We start from the raw sequence: 25891 nt of genomic DNA on the forward strand, positions 1-25891 counted from the left end.
CTGTAAACTACTACAAACTTAGTCAAATAGCAGCTCTTATTACAATGTTGTTTCAGACACTGTGTCTTTGCTACAGCTGATTGTTAAGGTCTCAGAGGTAGACAGTATGTGGCTATTGACTTGGTATCTTCATTATTTCTACTCCAGTCAAAAAAAATCAGAAGATCAGAAACAGTCTGCATTTACATGGAACAGACAACAGTATTTATTTCATATTGCCCCAGGGCTATGTTAACTTTCCCATTTGTTGTCATAATATAACTGCAATCGTTCTGAACCAGCTAGAAACTAAGGGGGTGAAAGCAAGAGTAGCCCCACTTACCGTTACACTCAATGACCCACATGGGGATTTTGTGCCTTCCATCACCACAGGTCTGGGCTTTGTAGGGTTCGAGGTCCTAGTCACCAAAGAGAGGACCCTTAAATGACTGTTTCCACCCGGGCACTCTGGACTTCTGGTGTCCAAAGACCAGCAGGTAAGAAAGGGAGGCATCATTCTGGCAGGGATAACTGCTTCCTGCTGAGGAGGCAGAGCTACGCTTACACAATGGGGACAGAGAGGAATATGTCTGAAATGTGGTGGAGCCAAATAGGCACTTTTAGTAGTTTTTGCCCAGTTATACTGGGGGCTCAGATCCCTTAGCAACGAGAGATTGGGGTCTACCATTGGGTAAATCATAAAGACCTGCCCAAGTGACACTGAAAAGTAAAGAGAATTTAGAACGGATAGTGGAGGAGGGAGACTGACTAAATGCAGAAATGGAGCTATTAGTTCATCCAACTAACCTCTTCTAGGTTTCTCCTCTAGAAAAGATGCCCACATGAACCAGGGAGATGCTGCTTACCAAACACATGTAGAGCAACAGATCTGTGTGGCAGAAGCTGTGGAAATGGCAGCCATGGAAGTACTGCACTCAGATCTCCCTTCAAGAGAAGCACCTATGAGGAGAATAGTTCCTGGGCAGCCTCCAGCTATTCACCTTGGATCTAATGCAGCTTTCATTCTGAGGCCTTGCTCTCCATCGGTTTCTCCTAGCCAGTGGCCAAGCACGGGAAGAAGATGAAAGCTGGCCATACCAGCCCAACGTGGGACTCCTGTGATGGGCAGTCTTTGCACTGGGGCTTCCTGTTGGTCTGGCTGAGATGTTAACAGAGTTTCACTGCCACTGAAATCTCCTACTCAGTTCTCCTCTCTTCCCTCTCCTTGCACAGCTGTTAGCCCTGCACAGGGCTCTGAAGGCTCTCCCTGCCCATTCCTGCTCCCTCTCTCCTGTACCCTTTACAAACATTTCCCTTCTGCATGTTTTATTCTGGTTGGCATATATTTCTCAGAGGACACAAAGTGGAAGAGGAGGCCTCAGAAAAAGGCAAATAAAATTCCTCTACTAAAAAAAACAACAACAACCATGCATTGCTGGATGGAGAAGTGACGGGGCAGGGCTTGCAGATATATACTTTCTGGATATTTTCAAAATTGCAAAGAAACAAATAACTGTCATGGAGAAAATCTTTAGTCTAAAGCTATTTTTAAGCATCTCCATAATTCCAAGTTCTATTAACTTGTGTGAAAACTCCTACACTTGTCAGATCAAATTCTTGTTCTCTGCCCAATTTGGAAGTTTCCCTTCTGAGTGGCAAAGGACTGTAATTGAACTTGTGGTCCTGAACCTTGACTGGAAGAAGATTGGCCCAAATCTTATTTCTCTCCAATTTCTCTGGGATCACTAAGGACAGCACTTCTCTTGACTTTCAGAGGAAGCTGTGAAAAAGCATTAACACTTTGTACTTTATAGCTTGTCATGATGGACTGCAGAGTACCTCCTTACCCATCATCTTATTTTCAATTGTGCACCCACCAGGTGAAGGACAGTCTCTGCTAACACCTTTTTTTAAAGCAATTGGATGATTTGCCACTTCCATTTTATGATGTGCTTAAAATAAGATATACAGTTGACTCCTGAACAACATGAATTCATGTGAACTACACAGGTTCACATATATGTGGATTTTAAAAAATACAGTACTGTAAATGTATTTTTCTCTTCCTGATTCTCTTTTCTCTAGCTTATTTGATTGTAAGACTACAGTATATAATACATATAGCATACAAAATGTGTGTTAAACAACTGTTTATATATCAGTAAGACTTTCATCAGCAGTAGGCTATTAGCATTATCAACAATAGCCAGAATATGGAAAGAGGCCAAATGTCCATTAACTGATGAGTTGGTAAAGAAGATGTGGTACACATACACACACACACACACACACACAGAGGAATATTACTCAGCCATCAAAAAGAATGAAATCTTGCCATTAGCAATGATGTGGATGGAGCTAGAGTGTATTATGTTAAGTGAAATAAGTCAGAGAAAGACAAATATCATATGATTTCACTCATATCTGGAATTTAAGAAAAACTGATGAACATATGGGAATGGGGAAAAAAGAGGAGGTGGGTGGGAAACAAACCATAAGAGACTCTTAATTATAGAGAACCAACTGAGGGTTGATGGAGGGACGTGGGTGGGGGATGGGCTAGATGGGTGACGGGGATTAAGGAGGGCACTTGTGATGAGCACTGGGTGTTGTATGTAAGTGATGAATCACTGAATTCTACTCCTGAAACTAATATTGCACTGTATGTTACCTAACTAGAATTTAAATAAAATTTTGAAGGAAACCCCCCCCAAAACCCACAGGAGGCTATTAAGTTTGGGGGAGTCAAAAGTTACTTGTGGATTTTCAACTGTGTGGGGTGGGGCAGGGGGTGCTCCAACTCCTACAGGGGTTCAAAGACCAACTGTAATTGTAAATGGAATTGTTGAAACTAGAGAGCCCACACCAAAAAAGTGACATCCCCTGCATGGTAAAAGAAATAAAAACAAAGCCATATGGGAAATGGTTGAGAAACTGATGCTAAAAATAGGTCAGAAAGAAAAGAGGACTCTAGCTCTTTGATTGTAAAAGAAGCACCAAGTGTTCTCCCTACAACAGATCATCTTATCATGTCTGTATCTTTTGAATAATTGGCTTGAAGACTACTGAAAAAAATTTTTTTGGCTATGATTTATTTATTTGAGAGAGAGCACATGCACGCATGTGCGTGCAAGAGTGGGGGGAAGGGCAGAGAAAGAGGGAGAGAGAGAATCTCAAGCAGACTGGGCAATGAACATGGAGCCCAACATGGGGTTCCATCTCACGACCCTGTGATTATGACCTGAGCCGCAATCAGGAGTCTGATGCTTAGCTGACTGAGCCATCCAAGTGCCCCTCTACTGAAAAAATTTTGTTATTTCTTCTCCCAAATCAGTAAGTGGCAAAAAAAAGTATCTCTGACTTGGTTGAATCAAATCTATGAAAACCTGAGTCATTCCATGCATGGAGGAAACAAGGAGACTGGATTAAAATGGCCTTTGTTACAGTACCAATAGCCGCAGTTGCCGAGCATGTTCAACAAGCCAGAAGCTTCCCACAAATTGCTCTCACCACACAAGGACACTACAAAGTCAGTATAATTTACCCTGCTGTACAGGGTAGATCCCAGAGGCTCACAAATGCCTGGTAACTTTGCTGGGGTCAACCAACTTGGACAAGGCAGAGTCCAGGTGGGTCAGTGCGTGTCCAAAGCTAGTCCACCCTCTCACCTTATCTTCAGGCAAGAAAAAGATGGGGGAGAGGCAGGGAGCGGCTGGGTAGGATTTTTAAAAAAGATTTATTTATTTACTTGAGAGAGAAAGAACAAGAGAGTGAGAAAGAGAAAGCACAAGGGGGTTGGGGGAGAGGCAGAGGGAGAGAGCGAATCCCAGACTCCACACTTGATCTCACAACCCTGAGATCACAACCTGGGGTAAGACTGTTTTAAGAGCAATAGCAGATCCTTGTAATGAAATGAAATCAGACTGTGCACAAAGAATTTTATAATAGTTGGAAAGAATGAGAACAACACTGATAACTGTAGGGTTACTGTAAGATGTGGGGAATAATCCTGGTGGGGAACATTTAAAAAACAAGCAGATAATTCTTCCTCTTCTAAACTCCTTTGCACTTCATTTGAGCACATCATCTAGGCCATATTAGGGCTCAAAAGATATTTTTGAACTAATAAATAAATTTGTACCTCTATTAAAATAGCATTGGCTTTTTGCCTTGTGCTGTAGGTATTTAAATCTCCCTTCCTGGATAGTGTTTTTATATCAATAGCCTCTTGCATTTCTGTAGCAATTTATGGTCAAATTTTGTGTACCTCATTTTACTTAGAGCAATTCTATGAGGTTTGAAAGGCCAGCATTCTTATCTACATTTTAAGGGCTTTGAGGCTGAGAGAGAAATGATTTGCTTAAAGTCACATACCTAGCACAGGGGAATGCTTGAACTTCAATTAAGGATTTCTATATTTCACATCTGCTTTCTTTCAAACATGCAGAGTCCTCTTACGGAAAACTGCCCTTCTGATTCATCATTGTAGTGTAACATAGCCAAGCCCTACACCTTACTCAGGATAATGTTCCATGAGTATCTGCTGGGTCATTTTTAAGAATGAATGATTGAAGGGCATGAATGAAACCCTCCAAGAAATGGTTGAATGAGGTTTGCATTTGGACAATCTAACTTTCAGATCTGGGTGGAAAGTGTTCTAGTAAATTCCTCTGTCTACTCACATTTTATTTAAATAAATATCCTCCCAGATGTCCTCAAAGGAGACAGTTTTACCACACTTCCCAGTTGAAAAATATTTGTGTTTAGTCCTTTCAGAGGCTATAAATCTCTCTAATCAGTGCCTAATGGTTTTTGGGATGACTCTGAGCAAGTATCCCATTAATTGAAAGAATGTTGTCATCTGCCACAGAGATTTCTCATTATGTTTCATCAAATTCAAAACAGAACCCTGTTTGGAATTCTTTTATGAACAGCGTAATTACACCACATCCTATGGTGTTTGGAAGTAATGCTCACAATTAGCATCTCTGCCATGAGTGGGAAGTGATCCATGCTAAGTAGGAGCTGGGCCAGATGGGTCTTGCTAAGACCCCCACCCTTCCCCCTTCAGCTCCATTAAATTAAGCTGTCCCTATGTGTGTGCAAAAAGACATAAATCTTTTACTTCTGTGTGTATTAAAGAAATGCATCCGCTTCCATTAATTAAAAGTCAACTGTTTCTGTTTACAGTGATCAGGGTAGAACAGACACTTATGCCAAAGAATTCCAGAGAAGCAGATCCTGATGAGATGCCACAGTCCTCAGCAGGCTGTGAAGCAAGAAGAGCTGGGACATGAACTAACCTGTCCTTGTCCTGGAAGGTAAGGGGGACAGCATCCCAACAGACCCAGGCCTCTATTTCCCCTATTGCAAAATGGCCCCAATGTGGGAACATGGCTGTTAATCTCCACGGGCGCACAGAACACAAGATCCTGTCTGATGAACAGCACCACTGGGCCTGCCAGTCCTGTGGAGCAGTGTATATTTTGTCTTGGGATCTCCATTTTCCTCCCAACATTGACAGTTGTTTCTGATTTTCCTTTTCACTTCAAATTGCTCTCCTCCCCTACTCCCCACAAATACAAACCTACTCATAATCTCTTAAGGTACTCAGAGTTTTCTTCTTTCTGTTCTTCCCTTCTTTACTTGCAGTTGTTCCTAAGTCATGTCTCAACCATTTACACCTTAATAAGTTCAGCCAATGTTTGGTTCCCCATGTATATTACATTATATATTGTATGTATGTGTGTGTGTATATATATATATAGTATATACTCCACATACGTACTATATATAAATATATACATAAAATAAGTGTAGTTCTTCAATACGGGAAAAAGGGTTTTGTGCCTGATTAAAGAATTGTTTAGACTTCCTTCTTATCTATCAGTGTCCTTTTTCTGTCATAAATCTCATAATAGACAAATTGGGGACAATTTTTAAATGAAAAGTAAAAGAATTTCGCCTCCAATCCTATCCCTCAGAATTGACCACCTTAAATATTTTGGTGTATTTTTCTATCTCTTTTCCACTTATAAAATTACAAAATATTTGTTCCTTGCAAAAAAGTATACACTCTTACTCTTGTTTTAGGCATGATTCCAACAATGTTGGTTTCATTTCCCTGTCCACAGTAGATTAGAGATAGCAATTTTAAAGCAGGGAGATTGACAAGGAAAGACAGCAGGAAGAAAAGAATTGAGACTCCCCAACTCTGCTGTCCTATGTTTATCCTCTTGAAGGCTGGTGAGTGAGAAAAACAGAGTTAGACATAAGAATTGGGGGCAAATAGCTCCCTGTATACAACTTGAAGCCGAGTCATCAAGACAACTACTGAATGGGACAGGTATGTGCAAATGATACACCCAATAAGGGATTCAGATCTAAAATATATAAATAACTTTACAACTCAACACCAAAAAAACCCAAAAATGATCCAATTAAGAAATAGGTAGAGGAACTGAATAGATTTTTTTTTTCCAAGAAGACATACAGATGGCCAAAAAACACATGAAAAGATGTTTAACATCATTCATCATCAGGGAAATGCAAATCAAAAGCACAACGAGGTATCACCTTACACCTGTCAGAACGGCTAGTATCCACAACACAAGAAATAACAGGCGTTGGTGAGGATTTGGAGAAAATGGAACCCTCAGGCACTTTTGGTAGGAATGCAAACTGGTGCAGTCACTGTGGGAAATAGAATGGAGGTTTCTCAAAAATCTAAAAATAGAAATATCATACAATCCAGTAATTCCACTACTGGGTATCTATCTAAAGAAAATGAAAACATTAATTCAAAAAGGCATAAGTTTATTGCAGCATTATTTACAAGAGCCAAAATATGGAAGCAGCCCATGTGTCCACTGATAGATGAATGGAAGAAGAAGATGTGGTGTATATATATAATGGAATATTACTAAGCCATAAAGAAGAATGAGATCTTGCCATTTGCAGCAACATGGACAGACCTAGAAGGTATAATGCCAAGTGAAATAAGCCAAACAGAGAAAGCCAAATACCATATGACTTCACTCACATGTGGAATATAAGAAATAAAACAAATGAACAAATAAAGGGGGGAAAAAAAAGACAAACAAAAACCAGACTCTATGTGGTGGGTAGAGCATACACCTGAGGGCCAGACAGCCCAGGTTTGACTCCGGGCTCAGTTACTTATTAGTATGTGACCTCTCTGTGCCTCGATTTTCCTCTGTACCATGGGGATAGGATCCTATACCTACATCTTAGGGTCATTGGCATATTTAGTGAGTTATTTCACATAAAGTCCTTAGACAAATACTTAGTGCTAGGCAGTAAGTACAATGTACGAACACCCAACCTATAACAGAATAGATGTGAATTGAAGAAAAAAATTGTGAGTTAAGTGTAAAAACTTGAATAATGCATTCCTCCCTTTCATAGAATATTTTAATGCTTCTGTCCTATTTTATTATTAAGTAGGTTTCGTTCCAATTTAAAACAGTTGATTTTTTAAAAGTTAGCTTTATGACTCAACAAATAAACTATGTTTGAGCTCCAGAAAATTGGCATAGTCTTCCCATGCTTTTGATTCATGGTGTGGTTCAAGTCCCTGTTTTCATCAAAGTTTGGGGAAAGTGTTAATGACATTGTAGTAAAAGGAAGCTTTTTCACTAAAAAGTTTTAAATACATTAACAAGGGCTATGCTGTACTCCCCACCTCAGCCCTTACTCTCAAACCTCAGGAGGGGTCCTGCTTTAGGGAAATGAAGTCACCACTTTTCTTTTAAATTATAAAAATACCTTTATTTAATGTCAGCTGTGCAATGTTTATAAGGAAGCCGCAGAAGGATCCTATTCTAGTGGCAGCTGGGGGTGGTTGAAGTGGCCACTGGGAAGCTGTCAAAAGTTCACATTTAGTCTTTAGCAACCCAAAATTCCAATGTTATTTGGAATTATTTGATGCAAAATTCTCCTTTTCTTATATCATTCTGGAATGGGCTGGGAAGCTAGGAAGGGTGAGCTGTGTGGTGGGAGCCAGTGAAAACATCTTTCTTTTCATGCCTATTATTAAAGCAGCTCCATAGGAACTGTACCCTTTCTTGCTCTGTTCTCTCCTAATTATTTGATTATTATGAACATAATTGCTATGTAATTGTAATCATAACACATGTACTACTTTGCATTCTTTATTTTTCACTGAGAAGCAATTTAAAAAGGTTTCTACAAAGTCTTCCCTTTTCTCCTTTGAAATTGTGTGATATTTTATTTTATAAATTTGGTACAAGTTTATGGGACACTATCTTTGGACATTATCCAATATCTTCCCATATATATCTTTTCTACATGTAGTTTTCTTTTTCTTTTTCTTCCTTTGAGTTATTATTTTGGGACCATTTCCCAAAGTTAGGATTAATAGGTCAAAGAATGTGAACACTTACTTGCAGTTTTTGTCACATAACACTGTTAGGACTTCCAAAAAATGTGAACAAACTTAGACTTGTGGAGGTGGTTCTTTATCAGAGAAAATGAAATAGAATTTTGTATTTTCAAGAAGAGAAAGGCAGGATAGGAGAGTAACTGAAAAAGAAAAAAGGCACAAAGAACAGATTTAAGGACCATTTACAGATAGGATATAAATAGTCCTGAAGCCTATGAAGGTGAGGCCAGAAGGGGCATGGAAAAGGAGAATTCTACTTCACTTTTTAAAAGGAGATTCCTCACCTATGAAGCTAATCTGTAAGAGTCCATTGCTCCTCCCTTTTATTTTTATTTATTTTTTCTAGTTATTTAAATTCAACTAGTCAACATATAGTGCATGCCAATAACCAGCAGGGAAATTGAAGCGGTGATCAAAAACCTCCCCAAAAACAAAGAGTCCAGGGCCTGATGGATTCCCTGGGGAATTCTACCAAACATTCAAAGAAGAAATAATACCTATTCTACTGAAGCTGTTTCAAAAAATAGAAAATAGAAGGAAAACTTCCAAACGCGTTCTATGCTCCTCCCTTTTAATTCAAGGTTACCCCAGTGGAATCATTTCCATAAATTAGCCTACTGGCAGAGAAGTTTTACTACCGGGGCTTTGTGGTACTCGGTCCTCACACACTTCTGGTTTATTTTTAATCATTTGGATGTGCCTTTGGTGAAGTGTGTACTTTTCCCATCAGAAGATTATGAAATGGGCCTCACACGCCCAGCAATTGACAGGATGTCGAAGTATGCATTGCCAAACACTGGGGTTCATGTGTTGAGCCAGTCAATAAATGGGAGAAGAGGGAAGGTGGACCAGTCTGAGCTGTAGTTTCCACTAGTGAATCTCATTTATACAACAAAGCGCCCCACTTATGTATTGCTACTGACAATACTGAGCTGAGGGTTCTCTTACTCTGATACTCCCAGGCTTTGTCACACTAAATACATGGTAGTCATCTTTTGTTTCGTGATCCTTAAAGATAACCTTGCCAAGACTGCTTTTCTTTCTTCAAGCATGTAGGAAACGCAGGCATAAATTCTATCAGTCTGTATGAATCCCAAACTCAGGGACATGCCGGATTTCAAAAGCAACAGGTCAGATGTTTGTAACTCAAAATATAATAAATTATGATTTCCCATTAGAAAAGATTAGAACATCTCACTTTTTAATCCTGTTTTGCAGCTTTTAGATACTCTTCAGTTGTTCAAATGTAAGTAGATATGCGATTTCATTTGATCCTCACAACACCTTTGGGTCAGAAGTATTATTAGTCCACATTAAAGATGGTGGGGAAAAAAACAGAAATATGTCAAATTTTCCAAGCTCATGGAGCAGGTGAGCAGTGGAGCTATAGACCTCTAACCTGTGCCATGGGACTCTGAGCCCAGTCTGTCTACAGCAGCCCTCCTGGCCCAGTTCCTGGTTCAACACATAAAAGGCTGTGTGTGTTACCCATTATTATTAATACTGCAATTGAGGAAAAATATTTGCCTCTCAATTTCAGGATGTGAGGCAGACAGGGATGTGAAATGATCTGTAATCTAATGATGTGAAATAAAGTGGCTAAGCTTGTCTTTTGAGCCCTTAGGCTCTTCTTCCTGTACCCTGAGCTCTTTCCACTGTCCCAGCTCCAAGTATACTAAATTAGATCGTCCCGGCTTGTGGTCCAAGAACTTGTATTAAACAACAACAACAGGGCGCCTGGGTGGCTCAGTTGGTTAAGCGACTGCCTTCGGCTCAGGTCATGATCCTGAAGTCTCGGGATCGAGTCCCGCATCGGGCTCCCTGCTCGGCAGGGAGTCTGCTTCTCCCTCTGACCTTCCTCCCTCTCATGCTTTCTGTCTCTCAAATAAATAAATAAAATCTTTAAACAACAACAACAACAACAACATAAAAGAAGACAAACAAAATGGGAAGGTAAACCAATTTCTTGCATAAGAAAACAGAAACACAACATAAAGATATAATTTTCCCGTAAGTTAACCTTTATGTTATTACCTCAAAACAACACTTGAAGAAAAAAATTCTTAGAAGTGATTCACTGATGCCAAAGTTTGCTGAGAAAAACTAAGAAGCACGAAGAGTCCAGAATTTCTGAAAAGCGAAAGCAGCAGTGGGATTTGCCTTAAGGGATTTTTAGAACCTATTACGAAGAAGCCAGCTCCCTCCATCTTGCAGCTCTGGCACCTCCCTCACACACAAGCCTAAGGTGATCTACAGTCCATGTGTTAGTCTGCATCAAGTCAGCACCACATTTTTGAAGAGACAAAAGTCTCACGGTGAACAGAGCACGAGGAGCCAGATGTAAGAAGAATGACAGCTCTAAATGACATTGGAGAGACAATGGCTGAAAAGACTGAGGAAGGCACATATTGATGAGGGTGTGTGGAGATGCTGATACGGATTTATCCTCAGATACATTTGTATGAAATACTTCGTATACAAAAGTCTTTCTTTTTGAAAATCTATCTTCTAATCCTTCAACGGTGTCATTTCTTTTTTCACTTCTGAGCCCACCTGGTTTTCAAACGCTTCCAATTTCCCAAATTTCTCCATTTTTAGGAGCAGCAGGGCCTTCGGGAGGGGGGAATGGGGTGCAGGAAGCCATTTCTTCATGTATACCGTTTGTAAAGCACATATTTCCAAGTATTAAGTGGAGTGGCCCAAGTCCAGACCCTCCTGGTATGTGGCTATAGTCCCACCGTAATTACTAAGAGCTCCTCTCATAGACGTCCTGGTTTGTGTGGTAAACTATAGGATCACCCTATTTTTAAGGCAAGAGCTACTTATATTTTAGTGTAGGAGGATGATAATTTTGCCTAGATGACCTTGAATTCCTCTCTAAGATACAGAAGAGGGTCCCACATACCCCAAACTCCCTCAGCTTGAACTTGTTTGGCCTGACTCGAGGGCTTTCTGGGGTGCAGGCCTGACATAGCGCTGAGTCCTCATAAACAAGACAGGGTCCCTGAGTGTTCCTCAAATGCACTGCCCCTAAGCGGCCACTCTGTTCCAGTTAGATAAACGGGTGTGGGAGAAGCCTAATCTTCCCACGGGTAAGAAGAAAAGTGGAGATACAGGGAGAAATGCTCTTTATGACTAGAAATGCCTCCTCCATCTGTTTGCAATATGAAGGAAGGGAAAAGGAAAAAAAGAGAAAGAGATCCGTTCAAAGCCTCCAATGATTCTAGGGTTCTCTCCCTCCCCAGTCCCCAGGCACTCATCTCAGTGAGAGAGGCTTTGATAGGAAGGCTGTTCTGGAAGAGACACTGGTCTCAGAGCTGCTGTTCAGAGCTCCTGTGACGTGGCAGTTTCTATAGAGACGAGTCTCTTTTCCTAGGCAAGCTCCGTAAGCAGGATACACATAACCCTAGCAACCAGTTGAAGGCTTTTTTTTTTTTTTTTTTTTTAATATGAGGATTATCTGTACTTGAATTCAAAAGGCTCTCTCTTCCCTGGAAAGGCAGCTTTGTGGCAAGCAGGAAAGGGTGGGCTAGTTTGCCTGGGGGCTGAGAATGTGGAAATAAGATTAGAAGGTTGTAGGTGGACTAGGGTAGGGAGAGGAAGGAAGAGAGGTTGCTCCTTACTGTGCGGAGTGGTTGGTTTCAGCCTGATTTCATCTTCCAGCCTGCCCTATGGGAGCCCATCCCCACTGCCACGAATCCATGAAATGATACCCCTAGGGAGAAAACAAAACTGTGATTGCCTTAGCAACCTCCTTGTTGTCTTCCCTTTCACCTGCCAATTCCAGGCATTTTTAGCAGGGAGAAGTCAAGTGGTCAGGGGGTGCAAATCTGAGGGCTGTGCAACACAGGGAACCTGCTCACTTGGCATTTAGTAAATGCTCCATTTAGCTGACGTTTAGTAGCTCCATTTAGCTGCTCCTCCCATCAGGTCAGCACAAACATCACTTCTTAAGGGAAGTCTTCATTCTTAATAAGGGACTGCATTTGGCTACATGTAAAGGGAATCAACTGAGGAGTTGAACCAAATAGGGATTATTTTTCACCTAAGAAGAAATCCAGAAGGGAGCAGTTCAGGGGCCTGCCAGCTCCACAGTGTCATCCAGGTCCCAGCTCCCTCTGTCTTTGTCTGGCTATTCTTGAACTATTTCATCCTCACGGTTCCTCTGTGGTAAAAGATGGCTGTTCCAACTCCAATCATCATTCCAGGCAAGATAAAGAAATAGCAAAAGTAATGAGGAAGGGGCGGTACCCACATCGAGAAGCAAGACCTTTCCCAGTAGATTTCTACTTCCGCCTCACTGAGCAGAACTGAATCCTGTGGCTCCAACCTTAAGGGAGGCTGGGATATATGGGGGTTTTAATTGTTTCTTAGCTGAGCAAATTGCCACCATAAAGAGTGGCTATGTTTTAAGAGCAAAGCTAAGAATAACTATGGACAAACAGCCATTGGCAGATGCCACACCTTCCCTGATCATTTCTCTACACCTACTACCTCCAGGTTGGATTACCTCTCCCTGCTCTATGCCCTCATGTAGTGGTGTGCTGAAAAATGTTTTAACAACCAGCTCCCTGGGATAAAAAAAGGCACTAATAGGTAACATTTGCTGATTTCTGTGGTAGAAATACCTCCATCATGGCCAATTTCAAGCTACCAATATATCACTGAATACAGAGTTAGGAAGAGATACATGGCAATGCATTATTCTATCTAGTATTGCAAATGTAAGACACAATCTCAAGAGTGAAAATATTACTGAAATGTAAAACAATTAGGATCTTCATCTCTGCTCTATAGATGCGCATTAGAAATTGAGGAGCATGGTAGAGCATTCCTAGCTTAGGGAGCTCAGCCCCACAAATCCTAGCTTTACATTTAGTTCATGACCCATGGGGCATCTTTTAGAAGATTAATATGTGGTTGCCATTCTAACGTAACTCAAGCCTTGCTCACACCTCAGGAGCCCACTGCTCAGTCTCTAACACTCAAGCAGAAATGAGACTGGAGAAAACCGGCACCCCTGCCCCCAACTCTTTGGAGACAGTGTAGTACTGAGATGTGGTGAGGAAGGAAAATGGGAGAATGGAGTGGAAGATTACTGAATGGTCTTAATACACATGGCCGGCACCACAGCTGAAAAAAGGAGAAGCTACAATGTTTTTTGCATGTATCTCTGTATTGGAATCTGACCTTGTGATCCTGAACACTCACAAGTTTTATGAGTCCTGCATTCAGTCAATTAACTGGAAAGCTCTTTTTCATTTTCTGCTGTTAAAAAGGCAAACTACATGTGGCATGGGTTTCAGGGTTTATTGCCTGTACATATTAACAAGTTTTCTCCTCTAAAATGAGATGCAAATGTTGCCAAGTAAACAGAGGATGAGGCTACCTGTGATGCTGCCTTTCGGACTAATCACTGTAGACTGGACCATTTTGGATGCACTCAATAAAGTTTAAAGTGTAACATATTGCATGCTGACCTAAGCTGGTGAGCAAGATTGGTTTCTTTGTGAAACCAAGAGCAAGATGTAACCAGCAGCCTCATTCTCAGGCTGTGAGAAAACTCAGTTTATCAAAATGGCATCAGGCAGAGTCCATGACTTGATTTATTAAAAACATTTGCTTTTGGGCTCTTTCAGGGATTGGAAGCCTCTAAAAAGAAGTACAGACTTAGTTCCAGGTCCTGATGGAGAGCAAATGAAGTTCACATTTATTGTGAAGGGGCCATTATCCAAGCCTGGGCCTTTAGCTTGCATGGAAACCTCTAGGTAACTGCTGTTGGACATCAGCTTGAAGTGCCTAAGAAGTGTGTATTTGGTTTTTGCAGGCTACTAGACAACACTGCCCCTCTAGTGGTACAAACCTGAATTGCAGGCCCAGTGCCTTCAAAGGACCAATCAGCAAAAGGAAGGAGCTATGTCTTGCCAATTCAAATATTGTAATAACTTAGATTTTTATAGGACTTAAAGTTCTTTCACATGCACTCTCTCTCTTGACTCTCACAACCACTCTGTGAAAAACAGCTGGCATTTCATTTTACAGATGAGGTTATAAAGGTAAGCTATTTATTCAAACCACAGAGTTATTAATAGACTCAGGTCTTCTGACTTTAAATTTCAGCCTCTTTCTACCATGTGCTTCTTTCCTCTTCTAAACAACAAAATGAACTTACTCTGTTTCCTGGCTAGGTCTGAGAAGTAACTACAATGTGAAAATGATTATGATTGTCCCTTGTCCAGTCAAGGTATTGCCCCTGCCCTATGTAACAGTTCAAACAACAGTGTTTTACAGGGAAATGCTTTTTTTTTTTTTTTTTTTAAAGATTTCGTGTATTTATTTGAGAGAGAGCAGGAGAGCAAGTGAGCATGGGGGAGGAGCAGAGGGAGAGGGAGATGCAGGCTCCACACTGAGCAGGGAGCCCAACATGGGTCTCGATGCCAGGACCCTGAGATCATGACCTGAGCTGAAGGCAGATGCTTAACTGACTGAGCCACCAGGCGCCCCTACAGGGAAATACTTTAACCTTAAGAGATTAATAGCGAAAATTTCAGGTGCTACTGAAGGCAAGTGGAGGAGCGGTTTCCAACTTGAGTGCTCAAACCTTGGAAGCAGCTTTCTATTTTTATCCTGCAGAATTAATATTGTTAAAATGTCCATACTACCCAAAGCAGCCTACATATTCAATGCAATCCCTATCAAAATACCAATAGTATTTTTCACAGAACTAGAACTAATACTAAAATTTCTATGGAACCACAAAAGATCCTAAATAGCCAAAATGATCTTGAGAAAGAACAAAGCTGGAGGTATCACAATCCCAGATTTCAAGATACACCATAAACCTATAGTAATCAAAACAGTATGGTACTAGGCCCCTGGGTGGCTCAGTTGGTTAAGCGACTGCCTTCGGCTCAGGTCATGACCCTGGAGTCCCAGGATCGAGTCCCACATCGGGCTCCCTGCTCAGCGGGAGTCTGCTTCTCCCTCTGACCCTCTTCCCTCTCATGCTCTCTATCTCTCATTCTCTCTCTCAAATAAATAAATAAATAAATAATCTTAAAAAAAAAAACAGTACGGTACTGGCACAAAAATAGACACACAGCTCAATGGAATCCAGAGCCCCAAAATAAACCAATACTTATATGGCCAATTAATGTACAACAAAGGAGGCAAGAATATACAGTGGGGAAAAGACAGTCTCTTCAACAAATGGTGTTAGGAAAACTGGACAGCTATATGCCAAAGAATGAAACTGGACGAAACTGGACCACTTTCTTACACCATACACAAGAATAAACTTTAAATGGATTAAAGACCTAAGTGTAAGACCTGAAACCATAAAACTTCTAGAAGAAAACAAAGGCAGTCATCTCTTTGACATACACCTTAGCAACATTTTTATAGATATGTCCTCTCATGCAAGAGAAACAAAAGCAAAAATAAACTACTGAGAAATCTGCACAGTGAAGGAAACCATCAATAAAACAAAAAGACAACCTAGTGAATAGGAGAAGATATTTGCAAAGGACATATCCAATAAGAGATTAATATCCAAAATATATAAAGAACTTATACCACTCCACCAAAAAAAACCCAGACAATCTAATTAAAAAATGGGCAGAGGATGTGAAAAGACACTTCTCCAGAGAAGACATACAGATGGCCAACAGACACATGAAAAGATGCTCAACATCCCTCATCTTTAGGGAAATGCAAATCAAAACCAAAATGAGGTATCACCTCCTACCTGTCAGAATGGCTAAAATCAAAAGCATAAGAAACAGCAAGTGTTGGAGAAGATGTGGAGAAAAGACAATGCTCGTGCACTGTTGGTGGGAGTGCAAGCTGGTGCAGCCACTGTGGAAAACAGTATGGGGGTTCTTCAAAAAACTTAAAATAGAAATACCATGTGATCCAGGAATTCCACTAGTGGGCCTTTACCCAGAGAAAACAGAAACACTAATCTGAAAAGATACATGCACCCCTATGTTTACTGTCACATTATTTACAATAGCCAAGATATGGATACAAATAAGTGTCCATCAATAGACAAACAGATAAAGAAAATGAATATATATATATATTATTTATATAAAGAAGATTATATATATATATTTATATAATGGAGTATTAGTCATAAAAAAGAATGAGATCTTGCCATTTGTGACAACACGGATGGACCTAAGGGATATTATACTAAGTGAAATAAGGCAGAGAAAGACAAATACATTATGATTTCACTTATATGTAGAATCTAAAAAACAAAATGAACAAGCAAACCAAAAAAAAAAAAGCCAAAACAGACCCAAAGAATGTTTTTGCCGCACTCCACTGCCCTAAAACAAAAGCTATGGATGTTAAGTGTGCCCACCAGAGGTGCACATGCACACACATAACACACACACACACAGAGCATGCAGACCTATAGGATCCTTTCTAAATCGATTTTCGTCTCCTACACTTTCTGCCACAGGCCTTGTCTTTCCCGTGACACAGAATAGAGTGGAGAAGAAAGTGACCGAACAAAACACGGGCCCCTTCTGCACCGATTCATCCAGTGCTCAGGGCTGTGCTGCCAGAGGCCTGCCACTTTCCCCAGGGCCCAGGCACCAGCTACTGCTCAACACAGAGCAGGTACTAGGGTGGGAGGGCCTAGCCCTGGTGAATTCCTCACCATGGAATTGCTCTTATTTTTATGTGCACAGCAAATCACAGCCCCCAACTTTGGATGCAATTACTCTTTCCCAAGTAATTAGGTGCTTTTCAACTTGGAGCTTCCAAACTACAGATTCCCAGAAAAGACCCTGGGTAAACCTGTGCGGCCTGTCCTCAGCCTGGTTCCCCAATTCTGCAGGAAACTCTCCCAGAGGAGAGAGGAAAGAGCCTGGGCAGCCCTTCATCTGAAGACTCAGTCACTGGCATAGTGCCCACCTTGCCAAGGCCACTGCCAGGGCTAACCTAGGGGGATGGAAGCACTGTACATGTGTGGTCGGGGCGGGGCAGTGGGGGGGGATGTGCTTTGCATACTCCGGTCCAGCCCATAAGGTACATGCTTTGGGCAGTACAGAAAGCAGCAGAGGGAAGGGAGCTGAATTCTGAAGAGGAGAAGAAATATGAAAACACCGTGAAGGGAAAGAAATATGTGGACAGTGGCTTGAATGGAGAGACCAAGAGAAATACATTCTCCTTCCATTCCCAGAGGTACTAAATGGATGGGCTTGTCCCGGCGGCAAGGCAGCAGGCAGCTAGTCAAGACAGTGGCATCCATGCCTGCGTGCAGTCCAGAATAGAGGGCTGGGGCTTTCTGTTTTGCTGGATAAGCAGGAGGGAAACCTTGAGAGCTTGCTTGATTTCATCAAATGCTTTGGCTGCTTTTGCTGATTAAAGACTAGAAGCTGCCTGGGTTCTTTGTCTCCTGCCTCTAACAAACACGTGTGGTAGAGACCCACAAACACTTACCTGAATTTAAAGGGAGTATGGGAGCTGTGATCCTAAGGTCCCAACCCAGCAGGCATCCGGGCTGGTGCTTACCGCTCTCTTGAAGACACTGAAGGCCTGGAATCTGACAAGGGAACGGAGTGCCAGCATGAGTCCCAGGGCAGAAGCCAAGAGAGCTGGGAATCACCGGCTGAAGTTACAAATAACAGTGCTTCGGGTGCAATCACTGTGTTCTAGGAGCTGCAGAAGAAAGATAAACACATCTCTGAAGCTCGTGCTGACGCAGGATGGTGCCCTGCGTAGGCCTAGTGAGAAGGGAAGGGAAGAACGACCGAACAGGCCTGAAGTAAAATGACCTTGCGCCTGACTCTAAGCACCCCAACCCCTGTCAGGGTCCTGGGCTTGGGCTGATGCTTAAGCTCTTCCAAGGAAGATAAGGATCCTTCTGGGTAAGAGGTCAGCTTGTGGGAGGTGCAAAAGAGATTCTATTCCCCAGTTAGGAGCCCTGACATCTACTCTGAGTAGGCTTCAGAGCACACAGGCCTACTTGGATGAAGGCAAAACCTGGGCTGGATCATGGCAATACTTCTGGACTCAGCCAACAAAACCAGAGGGAACCCTGAGGGTCTCAACTGAGAAAACAGGATCTTTTCTCTATGCCTAGTTACTCCTTTATCCTAAGGCACAGTATTTCTCTCAAGAAGACAGAATCTGGAAAATAATCTTTATTGAAGACCATAAAATTGGAATGCAACTATAGGTTCCCAAACCTATCCTCCTCATTTTACAGTTGAGGAAACAGAGGTCAAGTCCCCACAGTTAGTCGTAGAGTTAGGAGTAGAGCCTAGATTTCCTTATTTTCGTATTAGCCTCAGTGAATCCCACCCTGCTACCTCTACTTTGTGCCCCCTGTAGGGATTTCCAGCCAATCCACCAGGCTCTGTGAAATGAGAATTTTTTTAATGGACTATTTTTTAAGAGCAGTTTTGGGTCTACCTCAAAATTGAGTAGAAGGTACAGAGATTTCTCACACACACAGAGCTTCCTCCATTATCAGTATTACCCCCAACCCTGCCCCAGAGTGGTCCATTTTTGACAAATACTGAACCCACACTGACACATCATGGTCACTCAAAGTCCATAGTTTACATTAGGTTTCAGTCTTGGTGGTGTATTATTATATCATCATAGAGAGTAGTTTCAGTGCCCTAAAAACCACTGCACAGAGAATTTTCATGACAACTCCTATAACAAAGAACCAATAGGGCTTAGCTTCTGTTAGTATGGGATTTATCTCTGGTGCACAGTTTGGGTGCTCACTGGCTTGAAGACATTCCCCTCCCTCATATTCCTTGTTGGCACCTTGGATGGAAGTGTTTTAGATATGCAGGTCTGGGATTAGGATGCAAGCATGTCAGTCTGACAGACAGGATCAAGGCAGGACCAAGCTGTGACAAAGTCTGTAGACAAAGTTTGTCTTTGGAATCTCCTACTTCTACCCCCACAATACCTGTGTGGGTACACACACACACACAGATACACACACACAAACACACACACACATGCACATCCCCTCTATTCCTTTCTTCTAGTATAGTCAACTGCTCTCTAGCCTTCCTAAATATCTTAGTATCCTTTTGCAACATCTTCTGTTCTGTCAAAGAAAAATGCTTCTGGGAAGGGATCCAATGCCAATTATTTGCTATTCATTGTCGACTGAAGCCATCATAGTTTCCTTCCCATGGGTATATGCACCATGGACCTTGGTTCTCCTTGTAAAATGAAAAGTTTTTATGTTTTAAAAATTTCCAGTACCTAAAAGCAGGTAGGAAGAAGAAGGTCCTTTCCTTGGTCCTTGAAATCACCCCAAATAGCATCTGCTGCTTCTGCTTTGCATAGCACAGGTTCCGGCGTCCATTCAGCCAGAGACAATAATGAAGAGCCAACAGGATGTAAACAGAGAAGAGGATTTGAAACAGAAATGGTCATTTGGAGCAAAAGCTAAAGTTTCATTTTTCCAGAATATAAAGCAGGTTAAGAATAGAGCCCTGGCTCTCCTGCTGTGGTGCAGAGTGCTGGTGTTAAAGAGCACTGGAAGGACCTGGATCCCAGTCCTGGGTCTATGTAAAAGTAGAGAGGTGACTTTGCAAGTCACTGTACTTCTCTGAGCCTTGATGCTTCCTCTCTAAAATGCGTAGGTTGGATTAAATGGTTTCTGCAATTCCTTCTAGCTCCAACATTTTTCAGTTCTATAGTTCAGAGAAGGAACTAAAAGGAAACCAGATGAATCCAGGTCGCCAGGCTTCCCACAACCTTTGCTTTTGACAAAGGTGATTGAAGTGGTTTGAAGAAGCTATTTTCACCAAACTTTGCCCTGCCTTATCCCAGGAAGAAGGTGCTAATGCCCAGCAGATTGCAAATACATTGTGACAAAGAACCCAGCTCCATTAAAAAAAGAAAGCCTATTGATTTTTAGAATAGCCATCTCCTAGTATATGTAACTTTGAGCCAAACCAAGGAAATTTATGAGGGTTCAGCTTAATCTTATAAAATTTTTAAATCAGTAAGTGCTGCCTGGAAGAATCTGGCCATTATGGTATCTCGAAGAGGCAGATACAAGAATACTTATGTTGCTATTAGGTGCAACAGACAAAACAAGTGTTATGACAGAGGGCAAGTCTGGGTTGTTGTTGAAAGCACACTAGCCTTGGAACTGAAGTCCAGACTCCTAGTACAACTTCTGGCTCTGATGCCAACCACAGGTAAGCTTCATCACTAAGGCAGGGACTATACCTGTCTAGCTGACTATTGCAAGCAGTACAGGGCATATAGTAGGGACTCAATAAATATTTTTTGAATCAACATTTTGCAACGTCCCATAATTACTGACCCTCAGCTTTACTTACTTGCTCTTTTGTTTGATTCCTTCTTCCGTCTCCCTGTCGCCATTTCTTAATCTAGGTCATTATTATCTTTGCCTAGATTGTTGTAATAGCGTCCTAACATCCTCCCTGCCTCTGGTCTTGCCCCCATCTAGCCCATTCTCCAAACTGCAGCCAGAGTAATCTTTCTGAAATCAAAGTCTGAGCATGTTACTCCATATTTGAAAATCAGTCCTCTAAATTGTCAGATTTATTGGCTTAGCATTGTTCATAATACACTCTTACTTCCTTTTAATGTCTGTCAAATCTATAATGATGTCTCTTTACTTAGTAGCCCAACACGTGGTATTCAGTAAATGTTCCATATGTACTTGAGAAGCATATGTTCTGAAGTTGTTTTTTGCAATGTTCAATTCTGTCAAGTTGTCTAATCATATTGTTCAAGCTTGTTTCCTTAATGACTTTTTTGATCTACTTGTTCTATAAGTTACTGAGTTATATTAAAATATTTAATTATGTATTTATGTATTTAGTAGGCTCCACGCCCAGCGTGGAGCCTAGTGCGGGGCTTGAACTCACGACCCTGAGCTCAAGACCTTAGCTGAGTTCATGAGTTGGATGCTTAACTGACTGAGCCACCCAGGTGCCCCTAAAGTCTTCATTTATGATAATGCATTTTTGTCTATTTCTCCTTTTAGTCTATCAACTTTTGCTTTACATATTTTAAAGCTGTTAAGTTCATATAATTTAGAATCTTCCTGTTGAATCGACCCTTTTGTCATAATGGAAAATTAAAGATGTCTCTTATGTTTTACTGAAGTTTAGCTAGAGTTGTTAATTTTACTCATCTTTTCAGCACCATATATCTAATAATATTTCTTTAAAGTTTTTCTTTTATCTGAAATTAGTATACCCACATCCATATTTGCTTTGTATAGTGTACCTTTTTCCATCCTTTTACTTTGAATCTTTCTATGTCCTTCTAAAATAATTATTTATATGTCTAAATAATTATATACATATATTATATATATGTATCTTCTCCCAGTTTCTGACATATTGGTCCTAAAATTCTTATAATCTCCTGAGTAATAGGGGTGCTAGGCGTATCTTCTGTTGTAATATTGTTCTTTTTACCTCAGTTCCTAAATCCCTTGGAATTTCTTGGGTGATAGAAATGTCTTTTGTTCTAATAAGGTGACTCTTAGTGGACTCCTGGGTGGGGACCAGTCACCAGAAAGATCAGCCATGACTGGGTGATCAGTCAGTGGCTCAGTCAGTTAAGCATCTGCCTTCCGCTCAGGTCACGATCTTGGGGTCCTGGGATTTAGCCCCACATCAGGCTCCCTGCTCAGCAGGGAACCCGCTTCTCCTTCTCCCTCTGCCTGCCACTCCTCCTGCTTGTGGTCTCTCTCTCTCTGCCAAATAAATAAATAAAATCTTAAAAAAAAAAAAAAAGCTGCCATGATTAGAAGCATGGAACTTTCAGCCTCACCCCCTATCTTCCAGGGAGGGGAGAGGAGCTAGAGATTGAGTTAAAAATTGTTCATGACTATGTGATAAAGTCTCCATAAAAATCCCTGAAGTATAGGGTTCAGAGAGCTTCTAGGGTTGATAAATACATCCATGTGCTGGGATGGTGGTGCCTTCCAACTCTATAGGGACAAAAGCTCTTGCACTTACCCTATGTATCTCTTTATCTGACTGTTCATCTGTATCCTGTGTCATATTCTTTATACAAGATAATAAACTAGTAAATGTATGTGTTGCCCAATTTCTGTGAGTCATTACAGCAAATTATTAAACCTGAGGAAGGCTTTGTGGAACTCCCGATTTGTAGCCAATTTGGACAGAAGTATGGGTACCCTGGGAACCCACTACTTACCATTGGTATCTGAGTGGGGCAAGTCTTGAGGGACTGAGCCCTTAACTTGAGGGATCTGATGCAGTTAGGTAGAGAGTGTGAAAATTTCGTTGAATTATACAACACCCAGATGGTGTTGGAGAATTGGTCAAGTGGGAAAAAAATCTATACACTAGGTGGCCAGAAGTGTTCAGTGAATAGAGGAAAGAGGGTTTTTCTGTCCCCTTTTCAATCCTTATATGTAAGTTTGTCTTTTAGAAACAACATTTGTTTTTTATTTTTAAATAAATATTTAAAATCTTTGTCTTTAATTCACTGTATATTCTATTTTTAATTACTGTCAGTACTAATATATTTTAAGTATACATCTTTATGCCAATAAATTTAACCTAGATGAAATGAAAAAGTTCTTGAAAAGCACAATTCCCTAAAATTAACACTAAGTAGAATCTTCCCATAGCTATTAAATAATTTTGATTTCTAATTTAAAACATTCAGACACAGAAAACTCCAGTCTTAAGTGGCTTCCCTAGTGATTTCTTCCAAATATTCATGGAAGAAATAATACTAATCTTACAAAAAGTCATCTAGAAAAAAAAAGAACAAGAATGAATAATTTTCAGCTCATTTTATACAACCAGCATTACTTTTAAGAGGTGATACTAACATCTGAGAATAACATTTCAAGAAAGGAAAATCACAGACCAAATTCACTTATGAACACAGGTGCAAAAATCATAAACAAAATTTTAATCAATAAAACCTATCAATAGAGTACGAAGGTAATATATAATGTCTATATTCTAGAAATGTAAGGCTGACAACATACAAAAATCAGCCAATGAAATTCATTATATTTATAGAGAAAAATCATCATCATCTCAATATATGTAGGAAAAACCATTTGACAAAATTCAACATCTATTCTTGATAAAAATAAAAATTCTCAGCAAACTAATAATAAAAGGAAATGTTCTACAGCATATGTTATAGTTGATGGCAAGGTATTTATTACATGGCTCCCCCTGAGTTCAACAACAAGAGAGTGGTGTCCTCTTTCAACATTATTATTCAATATTGTACTGGAGGCTCCATTCAGTACAATAAGCTTAGCAAAAAGGAGGTATAATGGAAAGGAAGAAATAAAACTCGTATTATTTATAGACTACATGATGCATACATAAATAATTGAAAAGAATCGGTCAAAATAACTATTAAAATTAAATAATTTTATATTATCACTCTATACAAGGTCAATATATAGAAATTACTTGTATATGCTAGCAACAAATAATTAGAAATTTAAAAAAATGCCATTTAGTATAAAAAAATAAAATGTCTAGTAATAAATCTAAGATGCACAAGGCCTCTGTACTAAAATGTATAAGGCATTATTAAAAGAAAAATTTTTAAAGATTTTATTTATTTGTCAGAGAGAGAGAAAGCAAGCAAGCACAAGCAGGGGGAGCAGCATGGGGAGAGGGAGAAGCAGAATCCCTGCTGAGCAGGGAGCCCACTCAGGGCTCAATCCCAGCACCCTGGGATCATGACCTGAGCCAAAGGCAGATGCTTAACCAACTGAGCCACAGGAGCCCCGAGAGAAATTTTTTAAGTCTTCAATAAACAGATAGATATATCAAGTTCATAGGATGCAAGACTCAATACTGTCAAGATGTCAATTTTTCTCAAATGGACCTACAGATGAAATGTAATCCCAATCAAAACCTCAGCAGGATTTTTTAAAAATAAGAATTGCCAAAATTTTAAAATTTATACAAACATGCAGAGAATATAAAATAGTCAAAACAAATTTGAAAACAAAAGGGACAAATCTGGAAGACTTAAATTACCTGAATTTGAGACTAATTTATTATAAAATTCACTGTGGTATTGGCATAAGGATACACAAATAAATAAATGGAACATATTAGAGTCCATAAATAGACCCACACATATATGGTCAATTGATTTTAGACAAAAGCTCCAAAATAATTCCATGGGGAATTCCAACAAATTATATGGAAACATGATATCCACATGGGAAAAAAAAATGAATCTCAACTCCTGCTGTATACATAACAAAAATCTGTTTGAGCTAGATCATAAATCTAAGTGCAAATAGGAAAAAATAAAACTTCTATAAGAAAATGATTCTTTTCATATCCTGGGTTAAGCAACAGTTTGTTTTTTTTTTTTTTAAGACTTTATTTATTTATTTGAGAGAAAGAATGAGGGAGAGAGCATGAGATGGGGGAGGGTCAGAGGGAGGAGCAGGAAGCCCAATGTGGGACTCGATCCTGGGACGATCAGGACCTGAGCTGAAGGCAGTCACTTAACCAACTGAGCCACCCAGGCACCCCTAAGCAACAGTTTCTTAAATAAAACACAAAAAACACTGACCACAGGAAAAAAAAAATGAAAAATTTTAAATCAAAATTAAAATTCTGCTTTTCGCTCTTCAAAAGACTCTATTAAGAAAGTGAGAAAGCAAGTCACAGATTAGGAGAAAATATGTACAATGCATATATCTCACAAAGGACTTGTGTCCCGATGTTAAAAAAAACTCCCGAATAACAATTAAAAGCCAACAACCTAATTTTCTAAATGGGCAAATGACCTGAACAGACACTTAGCAAAAAGATATATGAATGGCCAATAAAAAGATTCTCAACATTGTTAGTCATTAGAGAAATGCACATCAACACCATGAGGTATGACTTCATGCCCAACTGTAATGGCTAAAATTAAAAAGACAGACAATACCAGGTGTTGATGAGAATGTGGAGAAACAAGAATTTTCACAATTATTGCTAACAGTGTAAAATGGTACAACTACTGTGGGACATAACTTAGCAGTTGCTACTAAGGCCAAACTTACACATACCCTATGACCGTGCAATTCCACTCCTCACTATTTACCCAACAGAAATGACTGCATGTGCCCACCGAAGATGTCTACAAGAATATTCCTAACAGCTATCCATAATTGCAAAATCTGGACTCAATTTAAATGCCTATTAACCATGGATAAATGGATAAGCAGATTGAGATATGTTCTTACAATACTGCAGAGCAATGAAAGGCAAATACAGCAACAGCAAAGAGAATCTCACAGACCACAAAGTTGAATGAAAAAACCCATAGACTCAAAAGAAAACATACTATGTAAATTTACATAAAGTTCAAAATGAGATAAAACTTATCTATGGTAAGAGATTTTGGAATAGTGGTTACTTTAGGAGAGGAGTGTTGACTGAGAAGAGGCATGAGGAAGGCTTCTGGGGTTTGATGTGGAAGGTGGGG

The 25891-nt window shown here is 40.2% G+C and overlaps 1 long non-coding RNA gene across 1 annotated transcript in view; it reads left to right on the forward strand.

Annotated features, from left to right (window-relative positions):
• The window catches only part of LOC135365394 (uncharacterized), a 116058-nt gene that overhangs the window by 63264 nt on the left and 26903 nt on the right, over nucleotides 1-25891 (forward strand). Inside the window, exon 2 of the long non-coding RNA XR_010413096.1 lies at nucleotides 5170-5300. This is a non-coding gene — a long non-coding RNA (uncharacterized LOC135365394). The remainder of the gene's footprint in view (nucleotides 1-5169; nucleotides 5301-25891) is intronic.

This window comes from Mirounga angustirostris, unplaced genomic scaffold (genome assembly GCF_029215605.1).
Source record: "Mirounga angustirostris isolate CCGP_5_RB_7025 unplaced genomic scaffold, mMirAng1.0.hap1 SCAF_7, whole genome shotgun sequence".
Lineage (NCBI taxonomy): Eukaryota > Metazoa > Chordata > Mammalia > Carnivora > Phocidae > Mirounga > Mirounga angustirostris.